At 44.9% G+C, this 21,237-nt stretch overlaps 1 protein-coding gene across 6 annotated transcripts in view; it reads right to left on the bottom strand.

Moving 5' to 3' along the window:
* Nucleotides 1–21,237, bottom strand: part of NEDD4L (NEDD4 like E3 ubiquitin protein ligase) — a 270,127-nt gene that overhangs the window by 244,402 nt on the left and 4,488 nt on the right. For all 6 annotated transcript variants that reach the window (XM_019640653.1, XM_019640654.1, XM_019640655.1 and 3 more), the window contains exon 2: nucleotides 4,967–5,040. The gene's annotated coding sequence lies outside the window, so the exon portion shown is untranslated. The remainder of the gene's footprint in view (nucleotides 1–4,966; nucleotides 5,041–21,237) is intronic.

Genomic DNA, 21,237 nt, shown 5'->3' with positions numbered 1-21,237 from the left:
GTGAGAATTAGAAAACAGTGGCCCTTCCTCCGGCTGGCAACCCGGTGCCATACATCCCATAATCAGACTCCACTTATTGAATTCAAGTCAATTTACTGGGCAACCACCGTGTGCCAAGATTTCTGGGCTTACAAACAGGAATAAGACAAGGCTAGCCTCTGAGCCCAGGGATAAGAGTTGTTTTTGTCCTCTTGGGCTGGGGTTGATGGGGGCAGGGAGGTAGGGAGCTTAGCAGAGGGGCTGCCACCTGAACTGGGCATGGAGGGATAGTGAGTAGCGCCAGAAAGAATGTGAGCAGATTCCAAGCGGAGGGTAAACAGAAGGCGAGCATCGGCACGTTTCATGGCACATTGAGAAGGGTGAGTTTCCAGTGACAGGGGACGAAAAGGAAAGAGGGAGACATGAGGCCAGTCAGGACCCAATCCATTCACTCTTTCGGTAAATATCTCTTGAGAATCGATGATGTGCTAGGCCTGGAGAATAAAAAAAAAATAAATAAAATATAAGCCTAGCCATTGGAAGCTACAAATCTACTTCGGGAGAAAGAAACAGCTCTCATGACAGAGCTACATTACACATGGTACTCCCAGGCGGCCGGGCATCCTAAAGAGACAAAGTGATCTCCCGGGGGGACCGGGAGGTGGCCCTGTGTACTAGAGGAGATGACAACTGAGGTGAGTGTTCAAGAAGCAGCAGGAGTTGCCCAGATTGGGGTGGGGACAGGGGAGAATGGGACCAGAGGGCTTGGCTTGCTGAGCTCCACATGGACTTCAGCCTCAGTAACAGGAGGCTGGGACTTGATGCCACAGGCAAATGAAGACCAAAGGAGCTTGCAAGGAGGGGAGCTGCGTCTCTGCAGAAATACTCTGCAGCAGGGTAGAGCGGGGAGCTGTGGGTGGAGATGCTGGCACATCATTTCAGAAGGTAATGTAACGATCCACCCACAAACACTGAGGCGGGGACGTGCAAACAAGGAGAAAGGAGCAGGTGCAAGAGGGCTTTCCCAGGTAAGGTGTATCCTTGATCCCCTGCACCGTGCTTTTCTCACGAAGACAATCAAAATGGAAGTGGGGACACTATGCATGTGGTGTTTCAACATGGTTTTACTGCCCTTTTGATGGCATTGTACACAGGGCCTACATTTTCTTTGGCTCAGCTTTAAAAAAAAGAAAAAAGAAACAAACAAAAAAAATCACACAGCATTTTGTTCATAGTATAGATCATAAAGACTGGGCGTCTTTGACACAGGGTGACAACAGTCTCCACTTACATCCTATGCCCTGACATCCCATTTGATTTAGTATTTGTTCCAGATAAAAGTGTCCCTGTTTCGTGACAGATTATATGACTGCCCTTCTTTGACCTGAAAGTATGGTCCAAATGAAAACATCTCCACACAGACCAAATGCTCAGATGTTCAAGGACAGCAACAGCCCGATTGTCAAATCTTCGTTCAACAAAGGCTCTTTTAATCAACTTAGACTTTGCTGGAAGGAAGCTGGAAAGTGATCTTCCATTTTCAGAGATGGAGTGGGACACAGAGAGTGGAACAGGAGAAGGCCATGTCAGGTATAGGCCTCTCAAGGGTGAATCCCCTCCCCAGCTCAGAGGCAGGCCCAAGAGACAGAGGGCCCCACAAACTCCAGTCCTCTGAACCAGGGCCTTAGGCAGCCTCCAAGGGGCAAGGAGCCCCCCCCACACACCTCCAGTCATCACCACCCCTTGACCCACACTCCTGCCCCTCCTTCCCTACACCGTTACCCTCCCCCACCTCAGGCCAAGTGACCCAGGCAACCTCCCCCTGGAGACAGAAAGGAAGCCCCAGAGACCATAAATCCTGTCTTTCAACACAACTATGTCTATATTATATGATCTCTACCACTTTGAAGTTGCTAATGTGCTCTCTCAAGAAAGCCATCCTTCCTTCTCCATCCATGCCCCCTTCCACAGCAGGAGTTCTAGTTCCTATCCAGCCCTTTCTCTGTGAAGAGAGATAGAAGGACAGAGGTGGGGGGGAATATTCAGTGACAGCTGAGGGTGAAGGGGTTCTGAAGGATGGAGAAAAGGCTGTCATGTCAGGGGACAGCAGAGAACACATTACCAACCCTCCCGCACTCACTATGGCTGCTACCTTAAAAATGCATGAGCGATGCCCGGTGACAAGAGCCACTGGACCCCAGCACGCCAGTTACAAGCTCCTCCATGTTCTACACTAACATGCTGTGACTGAGGTGGTTTTCAAGGATTTGCCCAAGATAACGTGGAGGAGAATGCTGGTCATTGCGCAAGATAATAAGGCGAGAAATGGTGCCACTGTAGAGTAAAATGGCATGAACCTGCACTGTCACCTAATCCTTCTAGTTTAGCTCACTTATTGGCCAATGGGTCCTTAAAGCACTACGGCCCTTCAGAGAAAGCGTATCTCTGAGAGACGTGGAGAGGGAAGGAGGAAGGCAGGCAGGGGGAGTGTATGTGTGTCGTATTCAGCCAACTAAGAAAATGAAGGCCAGAGCGAGGATTTGAGGCTTCTGACTCATTTTCTGGCAGTTGGTCTATTAAGCCACAACACTATTTATCTTTCTAATTAACATCTTGAAGCATTATGTAGAGTTCCTTTCTACCCTGTCCTGAAGAAATAACCCTGCCTCTCTTCATATAAATAGTAAAAATTCAAGGCTCCAATTTGTCTCCTAAGATTTAGATCCTAATTTCACCACCAAGTTTAACTTCCAATTTTCTGAGTAGAAATACAATCTGAATCCATTTCATTTCTTATGATAGGCTTTGGATAAAACAAAACAACACCAATCAAAATAAACATCACAGAAATTTTCCAAATTCTTCCTTCAAAACTATAAAACTCATTGTGAAGAGTAAGGGCAGGCAATAGGCATTTTTGACATAAGAGCACAATCTCCTAGTCAGCATACAAATGTCTTTAAAAAAACAAAACAATTTCCCAGTCTTGTTCTTGGTGTTCTGAATAGTAAGCAGTAAGACGCCTCTGTCCCCAATAAACATCTGATCAAGTAAGAGACATGTGAAACGGTAGACGATTAACACAGGCACATGGTAAACCATCCAGTGTAACTTCAGGGTCAAAAGAGGAAAAACCTGGGCCGGCCGAGTGGCTCAGTTGGTTAAGAGCTTGCTCAATGGTACGAGCTCTGAGCAACAGGGTCATCGGTTCAATTCCCATGTAGGCCAGTGAGCTGCACCCGAGATGAGCTGCCGCTGAGCTGCCAACAGGTGGCAGGATGGCTCAGCTGGTGAGAGCAAGTGCTCCTAACAACAAGACAGCCTGTTCGATGGTGGGCTATGCCCACCCACAACTAAAAACTGAACTTGGCATCTTGAGCTGAGCTGTCGCCCAGGTGGCTCAGTGGATAGAGCGTGCGCTCTTAAGAACGAGGCTGCTGGTTCGACTCCTGCATGGGATGGTGGCTATGCCCACCCGCAACTAATTGAACATGGCACCTTGAACTGAGTGGCGCGACTGGACTTGGAGCTGAGCTGGCTGCGCCCTCCACAACTAAGATTGAAGGACAACAACTTGGCTGTTCCTATTCCCCAACTCTGTTCCCCTCCCCCAAGTCCCCAATAAAATCTTAAAAAAACAAAAAAAGAGGAACAACCTGCGGGTGGGATCGGCACCCCCTCCCACATCCCCAGCAGCTCAGGCTGACGTCAGCGCCGCTGGGAGTGAGGTTTCCTGCCACACGACTCAGATGGCTAACCCTCAATTAGACACTAGGAGCCCACATCAGTATGGGAATTTTAAAAAAATATTTCACTGATGTTTCACTTACATCCATTTTATTTTTTTATGGCAATTTCTCTAGGTGCCATTTTAGTAACTTACCAATTTCATAGATGAGCAAAATGAAAGTGGTGCATAATGACAAGACAGAAAATAAAGAGGTCTGCCTACCAATGGCAGAAAAATCTTCCTCTGGGTGGGCGGGAAGATGAAGCTGGATGGAAGGAGGCCTTGTCACTAAGGGTCCCCAGTGTCACGCTGAGGACCTGAAACCACAGGGCCACTATGGGCAACAATGCAGGAACACACGGGATGAACCAGTGTTGTAACGAGATGACTCCAGCAGAGGGCGCTCTCCCCGGAGGCCACCACGGCCGCCATGGTTAAACCCCATGGTGTACCCAGCGTGAAGGGGCGGGGGGTGGGAGGCCTGTTCTCGTCACTGTTCCAGCACTAGCAGTCTATGCGACCTGAGCAAGCAGGAACCTTTCTGGGCTTAAGTTTTGTCAACCCTAAAACAGGAAAGTTGGACGAGAACATCTAATGTCTCTTCTATGACTAAAGGGTCTTTGGTTTTCAAAATCTGGTGCAAATCCTGTTCCAAGTGGCTCCAACCTCACTCTGCTACCAGTCCAACACACAACACAATGCACTGCGGAGAGTCAACAGGAGTAAAAGGGCCGATTTTAAAGACAGTCTATGAATCTCGGGTGCAACACCCAAAACAAAACAGCCAGAAAGATCAAGCTGGATCCCTACTAATACTTCCGTAAAAGCCACAGAATGCACAAACGCACCCACATTGCCAAATCTCTCAATTCAGACGATACATGTCAAAGAATATCTTGTTCGCCTCAGAACAAAGTGACACTTTAATGCTTCCCTAAACTAAGGATTTTTTTTTAAGGAATATATTAAAATGAGCATAGACTTATCCCCAAACTGTATTTTTCCACTGTGAAAAACAAAAATATCAGAATCTAATTTCCGCCTGAGAGCAACCCATATGAAGGGCTAGCCTACTGACTACAGTTGTGATACAAGGTCGAGGCCCCTGGACCAGCCACCTCAGCATCACCTACTCAGTCAGAAACTGCAGGTGAGGCCTCCAAGTGATTGATGCATGCCTGAATCAGAGAGTGCTTGAACTGAGCCTCCAGAAAACCTACAAAAGCCTAGGAAAAAAAAAAAAAAAGGTAAACATACCTGGCTCCAAAGATGTCCTTTTTGGCGAGGTCAATTCCAGAAACAACCTTCACTCTCAGAATACGTGACTCTCCCTGTTGGATGGGGGGAAAAAAACAAGTTTAAAAAACGGATCTTCAGTGGGTCACACTCTCACGCAATGTACAAAGTCAAGGATTCCTCTGCCGGCGAGACTGAAACGCAGAACAAACCAATTCGAGCACAGGTGATTCGTCCATACACTGAAGTTCAAAAAGCTACATTCCGGCTCTAAAACCCTCTGACCCTAGAAATTTAGAGCAATCCAGATGAACTGAGCACAAGTTTAGTTCAAACTAGGTCACGCAGATCAATTATTTCTGCCACTGAAAGGAAATATTTCCCAGTTGTGCCAACAACACCCTCCCACATATGAAACCACCTAGATAAATGCCCCAATGCAACAAGTTACCATACATTTAATAAATAATTCCTCCTTTGAAGTTTATATGCTTGTGTGTGTGGCCTGAGAGAGAAAGGAATTTCATGTGGTAAAATATTTCAACATTATGGTTTCAAAATGTCAGTGCTTGGCAAGCAAACATAATTCCTCAGTTCCAGTAAAAAGATCATCCTAAATGGAAATCATCCCATGCCATCTCAAAAATCACTCATTCATTCATCTGCTCATTCATTCATTCATTCCAATATTTTCTAAGCAGCTCCTACGCGCTGGGCGCTGAGGTAGGCCTTGAAATACGACATGAATATGCTTGTGGTCTACTGAGTGATGAGCAGACCACCAGCACAGGACCCTTGGTGGCACCATGCCCAAGGGCATGGGTTGGAGATGTAGTTAAGGTTAAGACATTCAAGACAGATGGGACAGCTTGGGGGAGATGGCAGGCACAAGTCCAGGGTAACTCTCAGGTTAGTTTGGGTCACTAACTGTTAACATAAATTAAAATTGAGGATTAAGTTGAATTCAAGGAGCCTATGAAACAACCAGGTGGGAAAAAAATAAACAACTAAATTGATAAACGGGAGAGACATCTGGTCTCGGTTAGACTTGGAAGTTATCCATGTACAGTTGGGAGATGGTAGTTACAACTAGAGGTCACTGGAAAGGTATCCCAAATGGGTAAGAAGACAACTGGCTAGGGATGGAGTCCTTGGGCACAAGCACTGAGGAGTAGGAGAGAAGTAACATAAATTTCATCTCCCCAATGTGTTTAGTCAAAACCTAGGTGAGAAAAAGAAAACCTAAATGACTGTGCAGATCATGTAATGTCCAAGGAGATAAAGGCAGGTGAGACAGACATGGAGAGACCAGGATGCTGTTGGCCATAAGATCAAGTGGTCATACATGCAGTCCGGACCCATGCTGGAGATCATTTACTTTCCAAGATTCTTTCATCCATTCAACCATCCCTCCAACCCTCCAGCTGTGACACAAGGCTGCCCACACGCAAATATGCGGGGCACACAAGAATGTTTAAGAAGAGGTTTCTCAACTTATGTGTGCTTATGATCCCTTTCAAATGAGGCCTGCACTCAAGGCTGGCAGGATTTAATGTGTGTGGCAGCCTTCGTGAAAGAATTAAGACAAGTCAGGGATAACCGCTACGCATAACAGCGTCCAAAGTGTTTACCAAAGTGTCCAACAGTGTTTACCAAAGTTTCCGGCTTGTGTGCTCTTCCCTTGGTTCCTGTTAAGTGCTGGGTTGACTGCCTTGACCCTTCTCTTACACATTCACCTCACTGGACATCACCAAGAATTCTTTCTTCGCACAGATGTTATCTAGAAAAAGGCTCTGTTCTGTCTCTCACCGCAGGTTGTACCCCACTGTCAATCACATGACATCTGCTATGGCCTGCTCAGCTCAAGAAATGCCACAGTGAAAAGCACTTTTTACACATGGATCACAATTTGGCAACATGCCTGTGTAGAGTTCATACAATACTTGGGAAGAGTTTACGGCCCACTAGTGCCCATAGTATACAAATTGACAACCGCGGGCTAAAACAGAATCCTTGTCTGCCAGGCTTAGGGGTTAAATACTGGATATGGAATGAGAACTCATTCAGAAGAAGAAATGGAAGACAGGGAATGTATTTTTTCTGTCTGCCTGCTTCCCACATTCCAACTCCCTGCCCCTCCCCCCAGTTACAAATATTGCAAATCAGCAATTCTGTCAAACACCATGGGGTCCGGGGGTGGGGTGGGGGTGGGATGGGGGTGGAGTGGGGGGGTCTCCTTGGTCTGGACCACCCATGGAGGGGGGATACTGCTAAAGGAAAAGTGCTGAATCTCCAGGCCAATCGTTGCTGCTGGGTAAAGATGTTTGATCTGGCAGCAGGAGGGGTTGGAGGGTCTGCTGAGCAGTAACTCCTTCTGATAAGCAACTCAGGTAGAGCAGCAAGCCTGTTTCCACCCCGAGTCTTGCACTTGGGACTGATGTGGGGGAGATACGGAAGGGTCTGTGTCTAGGATGGAAACCAAGATATAGTCACAGGTCACAGGGCAGACAACAAGAATTCTGGCCAGAACCCAACTCTTTGTCTCGTAGCCCTTGGAATTCTCAGAAATCCTGGGCAGAGTCCTGGATTTTGCACAAACTGGATGGGGTGGGCGCTCACCTGAACCTCGTCTGGATTCTAAGTATAAGCATCGTGAATACCTGGTTCCCTTAGGGTTATAGCCACGTTGGGTGAATGCTTATATTGGGTAGACAGGCTACTTTCCAAAGGCATATGTTTTAAAATGAAGGAACATTCATATGAATACATGAATAAAAATAAATTCATGTAAAAGGATAACTAAATTTTTTTATGGAAATTGGCTTATTTAGTAAGTATGAGCACCTGTTCTAAGACCTGGGGATACAGCAATACAGATAAAATGCCCCACAAGGCCCAGCCCACCTTCTAGTACTGCTGAGAGTTCACTATATAATATACGGGCTCTCAACTACACGGGCAAACACATCAGGAGAGTCTGGAGTGCAACCGGAAATACATTATGGTAATAATTTTCAGTGCTTTATTGAGCACTTAACATTTTGTACACACACCCTTTTACCAAACAAACTATCCTTTAGGAATCAATCCTAAGAACACAAGCACAGATGTGAAAACAAAACAATCCGAACAACTAGTTGCAAGGATAGTCACCAATGCATTTTTTTAATCTTAAGAAATCTAAAAGTCCCTCAATGGTAAATATCTAAATATTCACAGCCGTTCTGTGCAATGGGCTATAATACTATCATTAAAAATGTGTGAGACTCTTTAACAAACATCATGAATGCCACAAGTATTTACGAAGGACCCACCACCAGGTGCCAGGCACATTATCTGGGGGTAGAGATGTGAGCACGATGGAGTTCCCACCTCAAGGAATCCACAGTCTATAAGACAGGCAGAATCTAAACAGATGATGCAAACCAACAAGCAGGGGAGTTTCTGATGGTAAGCGCTGTGATAATAAGACAACAGTTAAATAGAAGCAACTAAGCAGAGGGAGGGAGAGGGTGTTTATGACGGGTGGTTGGGAAAGGCCCCTTTGGAGAGGAGACATTTGAGCTGAAACCTGCAGGAGACAGAGTGTGAGATGCGGTGGCCGGGAGGCCGTGCAGGGATGAGAGGAAGTCCCGAGGCCTTTGAAGGGCGGGACTGGCGTTACAGGGAGAGGCCAGCATGGTACGGTGGGGCCACGGACCCGAGAGGCAGGCCACAGTCAGTGGAGGGTGGGCACTTATTCCAACCACCTTTGGGAAATTTTAAGCAGGCCAGTGACGAAATCTGACTCACAACGTTTAAAAGACCACTTTGGTTGTGTGGGGGAATGGACTACAGAGAACAAGGACAGAGGAGGGAGGCTAATTAGAAAGAGATCTGACAAGAGATGGTGGGGTTTTGCCTTGGCTAGAAATGGAGAAGTGACCAGATTTAGCGTACAAAAACATGTTTGACATAAACTATTAGGTTTAAAAGAAGTTTCAAAACGGCTTATACAATTGAGTTTAGAGATGAGCAAGTTGTTCAATAAGCTATTTCCCTTTTCCACTTGGACCACGCCCCCCAACTAGACTACATTTCCCAGCATTCCTTGCAGTTAGGTCATGTGACTATGTTCTGGCCAATGGAATGTGGACAGAAGTGATGTCCACATTTTCCAGACCAGGCCCATAGACCCTCCTGTTCACCATCCTCCATTTTCCCCCATCTGCCTTCTCTATGGAGAAGATCCTGAAGCCAAGAAGGGAAAAACTCCATGAAAAGAACAGAGTGCAACAGAGCATCCCCTACCCTAGCTGCCCCCTCCACCATCACCTACTGCCCCTGCCCTGTCATTGAGCTGGAAATAGACTTGTACTATTTATTCCCACTGAAAACTAAAGGTTTCACTAGAAGTCAGATCATCATATAAATATAATTTCATTTTTTAAATAAATATCAATTATATGCACAAGAAAGGACCTAGAAAGGGTGATGTCAATAGCAATTAATTACCTCTGGATAATGAATAACTTCTTTTTGCGTATCTGCTTTTTTTTCTTTTTGAAACATTATTTATTTTTGTTTGGAAACTAAATTTGTGTAGAAACTTCAGAAAATATGTAAGAAACAAAAGAAAAAAAATTTAATCACAGGTTTAGAAATCCAGGCTTCCCTATTTCTAAAACGAATAAACCTTCTTTTGTCATAAGAAAAAAAAACTGACAAGTTATATTTTAGCCAACTCACAAAGGTATAGAGCTGTATATTTGGAAGACATGGAAAGGGTTCTCTTATATAATCTGTAGGCAACAGCTGGGAGATGAACGAAAGAGAGGCTTTTATTGAGCACTTACTATTTACAAGCATTTGTTACAGGAAATTCACTTCTCTCTGATATTAAGGCCAGGGAAGCAGGAACAACATTACTCTATAAAAATAGTTTTTACACATGGGATTCAGATATACAGCAAAAGGTTCTTATCTTTGTTTCCTCCAAATAACAACCTTGCACACAGATAAGCAGCCATCATCACTCTAAGGAAACACATGACCAGTGTGACCAATTTATCAGAGGCAATGGGCCCCAAGCCAAGCAACTGTACTTTCTGAAGCATTTTATTACTTTCATAAAATCTATGCATGACATTTTGGTCCCTGGTTATGACTCCAGTAGAATTAAATATTTAACTAAGGTGGCTTATGACAATGGAAATATTATTCGGAGATGGACTGTACGACACAGAGAAAGCACAAACACAGAAGAGGTGAGGCTGAATAACCACAGATGTTCTCAGGATCTTCAGCACCTCTTTCTGTTACCATTAATCTGTTGTTTTGCATTGTTATTGTCTAACAGAGATTATTCTATGTATTTGACATGTGTTTTCCTTTTCCACTTAATTTTCTAATTCTTCATCAAGACATAAAACATAAGGTGGCCAAGCCATAAATAAGTGGCATAAAGGAAGTCTCAACTTTTGTAATTAGGGGTATTGTGAAGGCTCATTTGTAAGACAGTTGGCTGCCATGAGGCAGCCTGCTCATATAAACTATGTATAAGTGGTTACCAGATTCCCAGCTCTACCTACAAAGCCTATATAATCTATCAAACTTGTTCCTACTGTAAAATAAATCTCAAGTTTCAACTCAAACAAGATACTAAAATTTACCTTTTCCTTCACGAATCTGCCTGGTCTAGGTAACTTTGTATATTTGACCCCTTATTTTTCACAATGGCAGCTGATCTCCACCCAAAAATGGTGATATCTGGGTTGGAAAATAGTGTTCTTTCTCCACCAGGATCCACTGTGACCCCAGGGTGTCACATACACCAGCTGTCCATGTGGACAAGGAAGTCCTAAGTCAGGGACTCGTAAATCTTGATCACTCACCCTTAAATCAATTTATGTATTAACCTTCCATATTCTGTAGTATTTTTATACCCCTAGCTATCACCCATAACACTTGCAGGCACGCAGTAAACACTCCCTGGATTAAAAGAGGTGATCGCTACTTTTTGTATCACTGAAATATCTAAGTTATATATACATCAATTAACTGCAGTTGCTTTAAAAAAAAAAAAGTAAGCTAACATATATGGAAAGTGTCCACACTGTGCTTGCTACACAGAAAATATCATTAATCTTCCCATGTTTACCTTCTCTTACTCCAACTCCGAGACAAAATCCTGCTCCGTACATTTTTTAACTCTCCTGCAGAGTCCTACCCTCCCACATTCTAGCGCTCTGCAATTATTGCTACATCCTGTATCCTGTCTTCTTTACCTTTTCACCACAACCCCTACCCTCTAAACTTTGTCCCCTCTTCACTCGATGGGTTCCCTGACTTTACACTGCTGCCACCTCTCCCTTTTATATCTCTCTCTCAGTTCTCCACTTTGACCTTCTAATTACACATTCAACAAAAACATACTGGTGATTATCATGGTTCAAGGCATTGTGCTAGCAGACAGGAGGAGCACAAAACTGAACAAGGTGTACTCTCCTCTGCCCCTCTGGGGCTTACAATCAACTGTGGAGATTAGATCTACACATACCTACAATATACTTATAGCACAGGGTCGGAATAGAGACATAAGACATATATGGTAACAACAAAGATACAAGACAGAAAACATATCCAGCTCAGATACAGCTAATACTGATGACAGCAAACAGGCCAACTCACAGAACCATCCACTGTAGCTGTTCACCATTGTCAGCCCAACATATATTATTCTAAACAAGTGGAAGTCCGAAGGATATTAGTACCGGGGAAAATATGCAGAAACATAGGATTCTGTGCAACCTAAATTTCTCAACTTTTATGAGGTCATGGCTATTATTATGCCAAATGGTAAAGGCAACAAATGGGGAGAAGTAAACAATGACCTTCTAGAGTACAATCATAATTTTAATGCTCAAGGTGACTAACTTCCATAAACTGTGTTGTGTGGTTTTAAAATATGTCTACAGGTTCCTGATAGTTCTCGCTTCGAGAGGTGGGGCTTAATTCTCCTCGCTCACCTGAGACTCAGTGACCGCTTCTAACAGAATGTGGAGGAGGTGACAGTGTGTGACTTTGAAGATTAGGTCATAAAATGCACTTCCGCTTCTCTCTCTCTCTCTCTCTCTCTCTCTCTCTCTCTCTCTCTCTCTCTCATATCTCTCCCTCCGGACGCCCCACTCTTTCTCAGATCACTTCCTCTGGGGGAAGCCAGCAGCTGCCATGTTATGAGGACACTCAAGCAGCCCTATGAGAGGAAAGGTCAACAGGGTGAGAAACTGAAGCCTCCTGCCAACAGCCCAGTGAGTGAACCATCCTGGAAGTGGGTCCTCCAGCTCCAGTTAAGCCTTCCAGGGATGGCAGCCCTGGCTGGCATCTTGACTGAAACCTCATAAGAAATACCTTTCTTGCTATAATCCCAGCAACGATGAAGGCATGTGTCAAAACCACCCAGTGAAGCCATTTTTGATATCTTGACCCACAGAAACTGTGAGGTAATAAATGTTTGTTGTTTTAAGCTAGGTTTGGGAATAATTTGTTTACAGCAGTGGATAACTAATGCCCGTGGAGAACCCAAGGCAATAATTGGAGTCTAATTTCTCTCTTTGCTAAATTGAGATTTTTTTCCATGTATTAGGAACAATGTTTCAATACAAAGAAAAAACACCAGTCAGTCAAAGACTATGGCCTGTGTTTTCTATCATGTAAAAAGTGTGATATCTGGGCCAGCCAAGTGGCACGTTGGTTAGGAGCTGGCTTGGGATGCCAATTCTGAGCAGCAGGGCCTCGGTTCGGATTCCACATGAGGGCCAGTGACACTGCGCCCTCTACAGCTAAGATGGTGAACAACAGCTCAACCTGGAGCTGGGCTGCCGTGAGTTGCCGGCGACGGCATAGGCTACAGTGGGGCTGGCCGGCAGTGGGCGTGAGCTTTTGTGAGCTTTTGTGAGCCGCTGTGAGTGGCCGGCCATCCAGTGGCGAGTGAGCGACTGCCTCACCCGGGAAGATAATACCAACATGGGCCAGTGAAGCAACGTCCTCCACAGCTAGACTGAAGAACCAAAGGACAGCAACTTGTCTGTTCCCCTTCCCCAATTCCCCAACACTGTTCCCCTCCCCCAATTCCCCAATAAAATCTTTAAAAAAATAAAAATAATAAACAAAAAGCGTGACATCTTTAAGGGAGAATTAACAAAACTTGATGACTTGCTCAATATCAGTGCAACGACTGTATTATTTTTAAGAAGTTTGGCACCTGATGCTCCTAGGTACAGTCGATATGTGAAACTGAGACAACTCCAGAAAATACATGACCTCCAGGATATATGACCTTAAGTATGAAACTTTTTTATAAGTCCAGAAACGATGATAACATTAGAGTAGCTATGAAACTTACATTTGCCTTTAAAACAACTCGAAAAGCATCGCTCCTTCATTCCACAGCCTCATTCGTGGTATCACTAATAGCAACACCGACAAGCAGAACCTCAAGTGTCCCTTCTTCCAGAAGCTACTGAGCACCTATCGTGTGCCCCACTCTGTGTAGTTGATGGTCACGTGTGGCAGCTGGGCTTCATCCTAAGTCACCTGCCACCTCCTTAGTCCAATCTTAGTCCAGATGTCTCTTCTTCATTGATCCAGTGGGACCTCCCCATGGACCGAGGCTCAAGCTGCAACTCCTCGGCCTCGCACTGATGGCTCATCACAACCTGCTTTCCTCCCGAACTACTTGTGCTCTTCGCGGTGACACAATTCCCTTCTTCCCTGACCTTTCCCACACAGCACCTCTTCGCCCCCGGGGGTCTGCTCGGGTCCATGAGTTAGTCATTCAACCAAAGGCACCTACTCTGTGCTGAATAAGGAATCAGTAAGAGAGAACTCACGCCCACAGGGATTTACTTTCTGTGTATCAGGAGAACATACACACACACAAGTAATTACAAGACGACATAGTCAATTGAATAACAGCAATGGATGCAATCGTGCGGCAACTCAGAGGAGGAAGAAATTAATGTACCTGCGAGGGGTGGGGACAGGGAAATAGGCCAGAAAGTTAGGGAAAGCCCCAGGGGAGTAGGCATTCGAGCCAGGCCTTGAAGAATGAGGAAAAGAGAGGAACAACCTTTCAGACAAAGGAAGAAGCATGAGGGCACCTCAAAATGTAGTCAGTGTGGGGGAGGTGGGGAGCGGGAAGCGTTGCCCGGATCTGCCTTCATCCTCTGTGCTGTGCAGGGCAAACACGTTTAGGCAGGTGAGTGACAGGCTCACTGGTGACAGGAGCAGGGAGCAGACGGAAGGGGAGGCAAGTCCAAAGGGAGGAGGGGACGGGCATGAACGCGGGCTGCTTCACTGTCTGGCAGATGGAGGACATGGGACAAGTTCCAAAGCTATTTCTGAGGGGGACAGCATGGCTTGGTGACAGACTGGCTCTGCTCTGCACGGCAAGAGGAGAAGACATCCACTCAAGTTTCCAGTTTCAGTGTTAGTGGGGACTGATGCTGTTAACTGATAGAAAATGAAGAAGAGAGGGTCTGGGGCTAAGGGAAAGAAAAGAACTTGGGCTTCTTTTCTGAGGTCATCTTCCCAGTGTGCAGGCAGAGATGTCCAAGAGGCAGTCAGAAGCCAGAAACCAGAGCTCAGTACAGGACAGAGGTCAGAAATGGACACCCAGTGTGGGAGGCTTGGCGCCTTCCGCTGGCCCGTCCTGCAGACTGACCATTTATTCTGGCACTTAAATAATAAATCACTGTAGTCTCTTTTTCATTGTCAGTCAGTCTCATTTTCTCAACTGAACTCTGTGGCTGCACTAATATGGCAGCCACTAATTACCCGAGGCTATTTAATTTAAATCAATTAAAATGAAGTCACTTCCTTGGTAATGCTAGTCATATTTCAGTGCTCAATAGCCACATATGCCTGGTAGTTACTGTATTGGTCAGTGCAGATATAGAATATTTCCCTTCCATGTTCACAGACAGTTCCATTGGACAGTACTGCTCAAAGGGCATTAACTCCATGCAAGAATGCAACAAGATTTGAATAATCTCTTGTGAAAGGAAGACAGGAAAGAAGGGATGCAGGCTGAGACCCCTAGTCTTAACACCATTATAACGTAGAAGAGTTAAACTATGGAATTCAGCTATCTGGCAATGAAACAGGTTTTACCATAATCACATGTTCTAGGGTCAAGATTTCCTGTGAAATATTAAAGATGAGCATGCAAATTAAGTATCTATAAATTAATAGCTGTAAAGTCTATTAAAGCAAATACTGTAAAGTATAGTACAGTCTTCCTGCATCGAGACATTTTAAAACTCATTATGCAAATAGAGGAATAGCAGTGATGGCGACTTAATAGAGTATGACGAAGATTTGGGAGTTTTCGCCAAGTCCAGGATAGGCCAATAGCGTGACAAGGTTGCTAAATCTTGCACAGCATTCACAGAAAAATTAGTCAGGCAAAAGAAGTAAAATCCCAACAGGGGTTCATTCTTGGTCCCTTTGAGAGAATTACTGACATATTAGAAAATATTTAGAGGGAAAGGGCTGGTAGGAAAAGGGGACTAAATAAACTCAGATAACTGAGAAGGGCTGAGGCATGGGAGTGGCCAACCATCTAGAACACTACTCCTAGAAGGAGCCCTGTGGAGTGAGACAGACCATGCCCAATGGATGAACCAAAGACCACGGCCTTCTGACCATTACATTGGGCAGACCAGCTGCAACCACCTCCACTTGCTCTAGAAAGGCAAGGGTACTGAACTTTAAATAAATTCCAACAGAATCACACTGGCGCACCCATAAGATTTCTGTCAATTCTAATCCAGCAGGTCCTCGAATAACGCTGTTTAGCTCAATATCGTTTCCTTACAACATGGATGAGATGCCCTCAGAACTTCACGCTTGTTTATATCAGTCAGCCTACGGTAAAACTGGTTTTGTTAAGCGTCGTTTTGTGGCAGTTCCCGGAACCTATTGATGACTTGTGACGGCTTCTCTGCCCATTCTGCACAGCTGGCACTGAATCAGGCAGGGCTCTCTCACACCCTCCCCTCGACCCCTACAACTAAATACTGTTTTGACTCATGCCTCACAAGTGCCAGTACTACATTTCTTTCTTTGAGTGACAATATCACATATCTCTGTTGCTGGCTTTTGAGTAGAGCCATGGCAATCCAGGTGGTCATCCCAACTTCTGTGCAGATATCACTATCCCACATCATTTCACCTGGAAATACATCCCCGAGGAAGAGGTGTGGGAGCACATGGGCTTAGGGGTTGGTGGTAGGCTGAGAAGTTAGCAGTGGGTAGTGACTAAGGTCAGTGACATGCTAAGGGACAAGCTCATCCCCATGGGCCTCACGTCTAACACACAAGAATGCGGATTCTTCCATATGCAAATACATTGTTAGAGTTGCTCTCAATTAGAAATGTTAGATCTTCGAATGTCAAGAATCCACGGTAATTCAGTGATTATGGGGGGAGCAGAGAAAGGTGCCACTGAACAGTGTCCATGAAATGAATGAGCTGGCAACAGCTCCAGCTTAAAGGACATAGTCGCTCTCTTCCACTAATTAAAATTCTCTTTTTATCAGAAGAGTTGGTGAAACTCCACATAAAAGGTCTTCAAAGAACCCATTTATCAATGGTCCTTTTGTTTCAAAGCCCTAATCATAAGACAGGAAACATTTTAAAATTCCTACAAGATCACTAAGACAAGAATTATCTTGTGTTTATAGTTCTAAAAATGATCATAATAAACAATGGCACTTTGTTGAAAGCCAAAAAATCATAGCTCCAAATTCTACATTTTTCATGGCACTCAGAACTCTGACCTCTCGCAATCGAGTCAAGTCTGGGTTTCTGGGTGGAATGTGTAGTTTGACTAGAAGGAACTGGGAGAGGTCTGGGTTTCAGGAGGCAGAGGCTGCCAAGGGCCCAAAGACAGACATTTGCAGGGTGGACTGTGTGGTCCCAGGTCAGAAATGTCACCAAGGAGGATCAGAAGTGTGACTCATGTCGGTGTGCCAAGGACTCCCAGCATCTTGGCAAAGACACACATGAAAAAAGCTGGTAAATCACTCCACTGTCAGGTTTTAGATTTTAAAATAAGAAAATGGCATGTTGCATGGCTCTGAAGGACCAAGGACTGGCACCTTCCCTCTGGAAGCCAGTTGGACAGATGCAAGTTCTCATCAATCGGAAGGCCGCATGGGGAGCATGTACTCAGAACAAGGGCTTAGTTTGATTATGCAAACACAGGCCGTGCTCATCTCCACAACAAATGACTCCTACCTACCACTGCTTCCCAAGTTCAAAGCACAGTACCAAACAGAAACCCCTCTAGGCTTCTGTTTCCTGTGCTCCAGACTGCCCGTCTCGCTTCCATTCCCAGGCTCTGTCCTGAGAGTGCAACATAACTGATAGGTTTCCCCTCCACAGATGGCAACCCAATTCCAACCCTGCCTCCTGGAGATCACACCCAAGTCCCCTGCATTGAAACTGTGGATGTTCCCAAACTCTTCAGCCACATAGTTACAGATCATTTCTTGGTTTGCTCCCACCAATACCTTATTCATGACTATCTTAATCCTCAGAAGGTAACTCTTTCTAATTCCTGGATAGGTATAAAGACCTCGTAAAATAATCCACTACTGGGCTACAGTTAGAAAGAAGACTTCCTGCACTAATGCTTAGACTACAGTAGAGTAGGTAAGTCTATACTGGAAGACGACTAGGAGAACCAAGGCCCCAAAACACAGGCACTGGGATGGCACTGAGGACATCCAGCCTCTACACCTTGTTCTACCAAAAAACATCCCACAGTGGCTGACAGAGCCTGCCAGGTGCCTCAGAGGAATCACGGACATCACAGATGCCCCAACTCCAATAGAAAGGAAGCTATGAATCATAATTTAAATTGTATACACTGGGCTGATGGCAGGTTTTCCCCCTGTACGAGAACCACCAATTCGCTATATTTTTGCTCAGATCCCCTACTTGTCCTTTAGGGGTCAGCTTAAACATCATGTTTCTGAAAATGTATTTCCAGGGCTCCTAGACAAGTTAAGCCCTCCTACAATAAGCTCCCACACTACCCTATACTTCTCTCACCATTTATTGCTGCTACTTTTTAAATTAGCTATCATACCCAAAGACGAAACTAGACAGCAGATTATGGGGAGCGACATGAAGGTCAGAGAGCCACAAAAGCAATCTCCTAGCTTGCTCAGCACCATTTTCCTAGATTCTAGCAAAGAGCACCCAAAAGTTGTGGGGGAGGGGAGGGATGACTGAGTGAATAAATGACATCAATCCAAAACAAAGTTTTAGAGTGAATTACTACCATGTTTTCCCGAAAATAAGACCACGTCTTATATTAATTTTGGCTCCAAAAGACGCATTTTATTCATTTATTCGTGTACAAAAATCTACATTTATTCAAATACAGTCATGTCTGGCTGACGATCTTAATTGGGGTTTATTTGGGGGTAGGGCTTATATTACGAGCACCCTGAAGATCATGCTAGGGCTTATTTTCCAGTTAGGTCTTCTTTCCAAGGAAACACGGTAAACGTTTTGTGAGCATTTAGAAAAGGAGAACCATCTACAGCTAAGGCTTGCAAACAGAATGAGACATGCGCACTTCCTTCCTTTCCTAGTAAGGTGAATAGCTCCACGGCGGGCTGCGTACTAGTGAATATAGACTCTGGCCAAACCATACTCTTAGTCTTCCAGACAAGATGACGATGTGAAGGTGAACTGACACTCAAGTTAAGCAAGACGCGGTTGGTTGTACCCAGTTGCCAACTCCGATCCAAAGTATACCGATTAGAAAGCTCCATGGAGGTCTCAGCGGGTGACCTCCTGGCGTTCTACTGTTAGCGCTACCTGGCGCAACATTCTGGGCCAGGGAAATTGGGATGGGGATATCGATGGCAGGCTAACCCAATTCGTGGTTGATACACACAACTGGATAAAATGTCAGGTGACTGGATCAGAATCCAAAAAGATTTCACCAGGATGGGTGGCGGGCCAAATCTCCCAGGATGGAGTTTGACAGTGGCGTGTGCACTTAGCTGCCGGAGTTCACGCACAAGAAAAGGAAGAGCATCAAAAGTGGGGGGAACCCCTCTGAGGTTGCATCTTATCTCAAGCTCAACATTATGGACGTGTAAATCATTTGCATTATTCAACATCCAGAGCAGGGAGGGCCAGCATCCTGTGCCCTGGGCCAGCATGATGTTCAAACCCTGATGGCACAACTGACTTAGGAGGGAGACAGTGGTTGTTTCGCTTTGTTTTTTTAAGCCAACGGGACAAAATCCAAACAACAAAAACACTAAACAACCATTAAGAAAACATGTTCTTTGTGTACAGGCTTGAAAATTCAAGATATACCATCCCATGAAAAGGCCGGGTGGGAACATTTTGTAGAGTACGCTATGCTTTATAGAAAAAGAAGAAAGGAGATGTATGTACGTGTATACACACACAAATATTTGTTTGCACGTGCATAAAGGATACTCTATAAGGACACAAGACTGGCTGACTGTGAGGACAGGAACTAGGTGGCTAGGGACAGAGGTGTTTGAGACAGACAGACAGGCAGGCAGACAGACACATACACACACACACCTCACTGCACAGCCTTCTTTCCACTTTTAATTTAAAACCATTTAAATGTAGTAACAACTCCAAACATTTGTTTTTAAGTAGCCAGGATAGTTAATAAACAAACAAACAGACATCACGTGATGACTTAACGAATGTTTAACCTAGCCTTTAAAAAAAAACCCAAAAAACAGATTCTTTCTGCAGGATGGGGAGTGGGGGTGGGGGTGGGGGTGGCAGAATCAAAGTCACCGTATGTTATGAGGCTGCAGGAAGGCAGATGCGCCCTACGGAGGGGAAGGCGATTCCAGCCTTTAAACCTCCTGCTGACACACAGAGCAGGTGGCCTCCTGAGGCGGAGAGCTGGCTGGTTAGGACCGGCAAGAGCCAAGGCCGGCCACCTGCCAGAAATGTCACCGAGGGAGGAAAATGAACCAGATGGTGGTCCCTGGTGTCCCTTCCCAACCCTGGGATGTTGTGATTTCAGAAGACCTGTGCATGAGGAGCCAAGAGCCCAGTCTAAGGCGATTTATGCAAGATCACACACTTTCAATATGCATATTATGTAACTTCTCTAAGTCAACACCGAGGAAGAATAATTATAATCCCCATCTACCGGCCACTGAAACACAAAAGATTATTCATAAATCAGAATGCTTCCTTAATTGCAACCAGTTTCAAAACATCATGAATGAAATACCCAATAGAAGTTAAGAGCATTCGTAAACCGTTTTTGGGGTGGGGTGGGGAGGGTCTCATTTGTTGTTATTCCACATCTTACTCCAAAACGGATTTGTGGTGGCTAACTGGCTCTAATGAGGTATTTAAAATTCTTCTTATAAGGAATAGCAACACTTCTACAATGGGCTGGTCCTAGGGAAGGGCTAGAACAAAGTGCAAGTGGTTACTGGCTCCAGGAGTGCCTGAAGTTAGCCTGATCCCTGCAGAAAAGCTAAACTGAAACAACACAGAAAAGCAAAATCAGCAACGGGAACAAGAGAGTTGAGAACAAACCTCCCCTAGGGAAAAGCTGCATCAGAACCGAGCTGTCCCATTCGAAACCTTAAGCAGCCACGGCACCCAGTGCCACAAACCTAGGAGAGCTGCTGGCAACCACAGGACAGCACATCATGGGGGTGACAAGGATAATGGGGTTTGTGCAACTGTTGATGGCCAGAGGCCCACCAAGCAACCCCTTATAATACTTTGAAGCCCTTCCTAATTCCTCCCTCCCCTCCTATCATCTCTGGCGAAAGCAAACGGCAAAGCATGAGCAATGTTCATCTCTAACTTCCCCACCAGGTATCGGGATAATGTTCATGGTCGCTGGCTTCACACGGAAAAGGAGACAAGTATGCCAAATGTATTGATCTCATGTTGGGCAGAATCACTGCCTCTATAGCTTTACTTCCTTAAAATGTGCATTATCAGATTTCACATTTCAGCTGAGTCTCATTATCCAGCAATGCCATTTTATTACAAAGATGTAACTTATTGACGAGATGGTGACTGAAAAATTCTATTTCCGCGCTCATTGGAATTTTGTGTTTTGAATCATGCGTTTTTAAAAGCAACATTGAAATCTGTTATTTTTTTCAGCTTCCTCATAGAAATACTAAAATTACAGGATTTCGTCTCAGTAACTTGGACTTTAATTTTTTTAATGTAAAACTATCGAAGTCAAGTTTTCT

Source organism: Hipposideros armiger, unplaced genomic scaffold (assembly GCF_001890085.2).
Source record: "Hipposideros armiger isolate ML-2016 unplaced genomic scaffold, ASM189008v1 scaffold_52, whole genome shotgun sequence".
Taxonomy (NCBI): domain Eukaryota; kingdom Metazoa; phylum Chordata; class Mammalia; order Chiroptera; family Hipposideridae; genus Hipposideros; species Hipposideros armiger.
Note: the sequence above shows the minus strand (reverse complement) of the source record. Positions and strands in the feature narration are given on the sequence as shown.